The sequence below is a fragment of the Schistocerca nitens genome, chromosome 1 (genome assembly GCF_023898315.1).
Source record: "Schistocerca nitens isolate TAMUIC-IGC-003100 chromosome 1, iqSchNite1.1, whole genome shotgun sequence".
Classification (NCBI taxonomy): domain Eukaryota; kingdom Metazoa; phylum Arthropoda; class Insecta; order Orthoptera; family Acrididae; genus Schistocerca; species Schistocerca nitens.
Window position 1 is genome coordinate 427885263 of NC_064614.1, and position 6000 is coordinate 427891262.

Here is a 6000-nt window from a genome sequence, read left to right on the forward strand (position 1 = left end):
TTTTTGTTTTATTCAGACGTATTTCAGGACTTTTTGTGCTATCTTGACGTTAGTTTTTATTCTCTTACTGTAAAATTGTTGTTACATATTTAATATTTAGCGAAAATTTTGGCAAATAACATTTACAATGAATGAATAACTGTTGCAAGATATTATACATCATGTGTTAATAGTTCATAGTTGAGATATGTATTAACGACGTGATGCACTGTGTGTTGTTTATAACGTTATGTCTAAAGTTCTAGTTATAGCTTAATTGACGAAAGAGTGGATGTATGCATTAGTTTACATACGTTACATGATGCTATTGGACATTTGTGTTCGTAGCTAGTCTGCTACACAATCTACAACTTCTCATCTGCAAACAGTAAAACGTAATTTTTATTTTTCTGTTTATTATGCATTTATAAACGGTAATGAGTATACACCCCCTTTTTTGTGTAACTTACGGCTTTGAAGCTGTAGTACTTTCCCATGTGTTGTTGGCGAGGTTAATAGGCTGTCTTCGTGACTTATGGTCGCCTGACACTGCACTTTCTCCAGTTTTTCAAAACGTCAGAGAAAGTGTAGTGTCAGGTGACCATAGGTCATGAAATCAGCCTATACACCTCGCCAACAACACTTGAGAAAGCACTACAGCATCATAGCCGTAAGTTACACATAAAAACGTGATATATACTCATTTCCGTTTCTATTCACCTTGCCTCGCCGGCGCCAATCATCGAGATAGATGTTCGAAGCAAAATAAGATAATTGAATCAGGACCAATACACGTACGAATCGAATTTGAATCCTCATCAAATTTCCCAGAACACACTGCAGCGTAAGCTCTATTTATACATGACTGTGTGATTAACTATTGCCCACTTACTGGTGTTGTGCAGCGTGATGTATAAGTTACCAAGTACTGTGTCATACACAGAGCATTTCACAGTGGCAACTTGGAGTGTAAACATTGTTGCTGACACTCAAGGTTTCTATGATGATGATTGCAGACAATTCATATTTAAATATGTTGCACTCATAGCTTACACAGAAGATGGTGGTATAGTAGAGACATTCTCAGCAAGCATTGATTGCATCGCCGAAGCTTTTCAAGGATGTGAATTGTGTTACAACATGGAGGAGCACGAAGTGGCTAACACGTTTCTTCCATGGACCCCACTGGGACGATCCTGGTATACCTTATATGATGACGTCGCTTCGAATATTCGATCATCCTGATACCATCACCTACATCAAAGGCGAGGAGAATATCGAATCTTCAGTCTGCATTCAAGACCTGTAATTCTACAAGTGCCCTACTATCCATCAGCTCAAGAAGAAGAAGATGTGTGAAAATAGTGTTCTGCCTGCTTATGAAAATGTAAAATTACTATTAAGTTGAATTAATGAGAATAAATGACTTTTTTTACCTCACATTCTATGTTTTTCTTTACCTAGCTACCACTTAGATAGTATACATCTTTCCTCAGATCCTATGGCTCTGGCTTTATTCAAGCACAGCTGATATAATTTCAGACATGTTTGCCACACAGTTGGTTGTCTCTTAGTTGCAGTTGAAGAACACAGTTGCTTCTCTCTTTTGTGATCCAGATCTAGAGCAGAACAGATGTCTTTCGTGGTAAGTAGAGCCTCCAGCTCTGCGTTCCATGACCAGCCACCAACATAAGTTAACATTAACTACCTCCCTTTCTGTTGCCCACGTATTTAGTTGTTCATACTGCTAGACTGGCCTACACCTAGTAACTTCCGATCCTAGGCGCGCCCTTTGTGTACTGGACACTGAAATATATTCTCTTTATTTTACCTAATTTTCTGTTCAGTCATTTAACAGCAGCTCTGGATGCCCACTTACAAGTCCTGACCACTCGACCTCCTATACGTTGTTGTTGTAAGCAGAATCTGACAATCTTCTTCCCTTTCCCTGCCCATATACAAGTGCTTTTACAAACAATAGTATTGGTTGAAAAAATTTTTAGTTTACATTACAGTACTAATTGAATATTCCTACATCACTAAAAGTACTGGATGAAAATTTCCACTTTACATTGCAGTACTGATTACAGCTATTTCAGCGGCGCAGTTTCTGTTACAGTGTTACTATTGCTATTAACAGTGAAGTTCCACCCAAACAGAAGACTTAATTTATATGTTTATATAGGAGGCTCCAAATTTTTCACCTCAAACAGCTGAAATAATTTAATAATACAATGAAGTGGGTGGCTCTAAAATTCCAGCCCAAACGACTGCACGGGCATACAGCTTTACACAGGCATTCGAAAACGAAGGCACACACATGCATATACACTTAAAACTAGTATTATTGGACAGCTAGTGGTAGGTGAAACTTAAAACCATTGCATTTACACATGCACTCACACAATCACACACACACACACACACACACACACACACACACACACACACATACACACATTTAGTGCAAATGAGAGAAATACTATAAAACTATATTTTTCACCATTTACAATTTTTAAATTCTTTTATGATTTTTCTAGAATTTTAAAACTTTTTTATATATACTTTGCACATTTTTATGATTTTTATAATTTTTGACAGCACATGGTGCTTATATATTCATGCATAAATAGTATGCTACCTATTAAGAAAAAATAAATTGTATATATTTACACACAGGCATTCATATTTACAGAGGCATTCAAACACAAACGCACTCACATGCATATACACAGATACACAAGCAATCACACATGCACGCATGCCATACACCATACACATACAATATTTAAGCTACGATAAAAGAGCCATACTATTTGTCGCAAGCTCTCTCTCATTCACACCACTGGAGCCCCTATCCCCTCTCGCAATTCAAGCAAATAATATTGCGAGTATGGGAGGGTTTTGATCTCATCATCACAAATATCTCTTTTTATAGTCATGAAGTGACAATCTTACTTTACATTGCAGCACAGTGTACACCTCTTAACCTCGCATTCAAATAATAGTTTGCTGTACCATATGTGAAAGTTGCAGTGGAGCACTGCCATCATCATCGTATAGGCTCTGCAAGTAGTCTTCGACCATGCGGACACGTGATGCCGCATGTCGCACACCCTTAGGCTGCCTCTTGGCGGCTCCATCTATTGTACAATATGCATACATCTTCGATTAATGGCTACATATCCTGATGTGTCGAATTCATTACGATAACACCTCATTACTCCATATGGATCACAGTTTTTCACACAAGAAATGAGGCTACTCATGTAAAGTACAGGTTTGACGAAGTGAGTTTTAGCAAACTTATAGTGGAACTGGTACATTTGGAGTTTGGAGATGTCCAGTATACAGATACGCAAACAGATAGTTTCGTAAACTCTTCTGAAACCTTTGACATCTCTACAGCAACAAAGTTATAATTGAAAATGATGAGCCACTTAAAATTTGGGGGATGTTTCCAGAATGAGATTTTCACTTTGCAGCGGAGTGTGCGCTGATATGAAACTTCCTGGCAGATTAAAACAGTTTTAATCTGCCAGGAAGTTTCATATCAGCGCACACTCCGCTGCAGAGTGAAAATCTCATTCTGGAAACATCCCCCAGGCTGTGGCTAAGCCATGTCTCCGCAATATCCTTTCTTTCAGGAGTGCTAGTTCTGCAAGGTTCGCAGGAGAGCTTCTGTAAAGTTTGGAAGGTAGGAGACGAGGTACTGCAGAAGTAAAGCTGTGAGTACCGGGCGTGAGTCGTGCTTCGGTAGCTCAGTTGGTAGAGCACTTGCCCGCGAAAGGCAAAGGTCCGGAGTTCGAGTCTCGGTCGGGCACACAGTTTTAATCTGCCAGGAAGTTTCAACATTTCATTAGAACTACTGACAGCCTTGGGAGAGCCAGTCCTGAAAAAACTCTACCACCTGGTGAGCAAGATGTATGAGACAGGCGAAATACCCTCAGACTTCAAGAAGAATATAATAGTTCCAATCCCAAAGAAAGCAGGTGTTGACAGATGTGAAAATTACCCAATTATCAGTATAATAAGTCACAGGTGCAAAATACTAACGCGAATTCTTTACAGACGAATGGAAAAACTGATAGAAGCCGACATCAGGGAATATCAGTTTGGATTCCATAGAAATACTGGAACACGTGAGACAACACTGACCCTACGACATATGTTAGAAGAAGGATTAAGGACAGGCAAACCTACGTTTCTAGCATTTGTAGAATTAGAGAAAGCTTTTGACAAGGTTGACTGGAATACTCTCTTTCAAATTCTAAGGGTGGCAGGGGTAAAATACAGGGAGCGGAAGGCTATTTACAATTTGTACAGAAACCAGATGGCAGTTATAAGAGTCGAGGGGCATTAAAGGGAAGCAGTGGTTGAGAAGGGAGTGAGACAGGATTGTAGGCTCTCCCCGATGTTATTCAATCTGTATATTGAGCAAGCAGTAAAGGAAACAAAAGAAAAATTTGGAGTAGGTATTAAAATCCAGGGAGATGAAATAAAAACTTTGAGGTTCGCCGATGACATTGTAATTCTGTCAGAGACAGAAAAGGACTTGGAAGAGCAGTTGAATGGAATGGACAGTGTCTTGAAAGGAGGATATAAGATGAACATCAACAAAAGGAAAACAAGGATAATGGAATGTAGCCGAATTAAGTCGGGTGATGCTGAGGGAATTAGATTAGGAAATGAGACACTTAAAGTAGTAAAGGAGTTTTCCTATTTAGGGAGCAAAATAACTGATGATGGTCGAAGTAGAGAGGATATAAAATGTAGACTGGCAATGGCAAGGAAATCGTTTCTGAAGAAGAGAAATTTGTTAACATCGAGTATAGATTTAAATGTCAAGAAGTCGTTTCTGAAAGTATTTGTATGGAGTGTTGCCATGTATGGAAGTGAAACATGGATAGTAAATAGGTTGGACAAGAAGAGAATAGAAACTTTCGAAATGTGGTGCTGCAGAAGAATGCTGAAGATTAGGTTGTTAGATCGCATAACTAATGAGGAGGTATTGAATAGAATTGGGGAGAAGAGGAGTTTGTGGCACAACTTGACTAGAAGAAGGGATCGGTTGTAGGACATGTTCTGAGGCATCAAGGGATCACCAATTTAGTATTGGAAGGCAGCGTGAAAGGTGAAAATCGTAGAGGGCGACCAAGAGATGAATACACTAAACAGATTCAGAAGGATGTAGGCTGCAGTAGGTACGGGGAGATGAAGAAGCTTGCACAGGATAGAGTAGCATGGAGACCTGCATCAAACCAGTCTCTGGACTGAAGACCACCACAACAACAACAACATCAATTCAATACACTCCTTCAACCAGTGGGGCTGACTGAAGGAGATAGTCTGGGTGATTCCACCTACCTCCATTCCTAAGCTGAGGCACTGCTGGAGATTAAGATAAGGAGTTATGTGCCTCTGCTTGTGTGCACAATGGTCATCAGCTTAGGAATAGTGCTTCCTCACAGAATTTGTTGCTCTGGACATAATGGCAAGTCGCTTCTTATATCATGTGTACTAACAGGGTATATGAGGTCTTCCTCCACCACATACCCTACATTAAAGTCAACCGCAATACTCATTATTTTTCGACCTAATTACTCTTATTCGTTTTTGAGCATGCATTGAAAGTCACCAACTGCCACTGGCTGCATCATGGCATGCCCGTGTAAGTTAATCACATCCAAATGTACAATATAACTTGAATTGATGGATGCATTGAACCCCACACCCATATGTCACTTACCTACCTTGGCATGTCTATGGACACACTATCAAAGTCCCCCATAGATCCCACGCTCAAAGAAAAGAAGCATATCACCATCAGTTAAAAGTTCGGTGCTCCACCTCGTTTTCTTGAGCATTGTATCCCAGGACAACCAAGGCGTCATGTAATAAAAGGCAGGGTCCAGAAAGTATGTGGCAATGCATACACACCAGAACTTCTCAAAAACATCCTCAAGCAAGCGTATAGTGTTGTTTATTCAACATTATTGGGAAGGTAAATTCCTGCCAGGC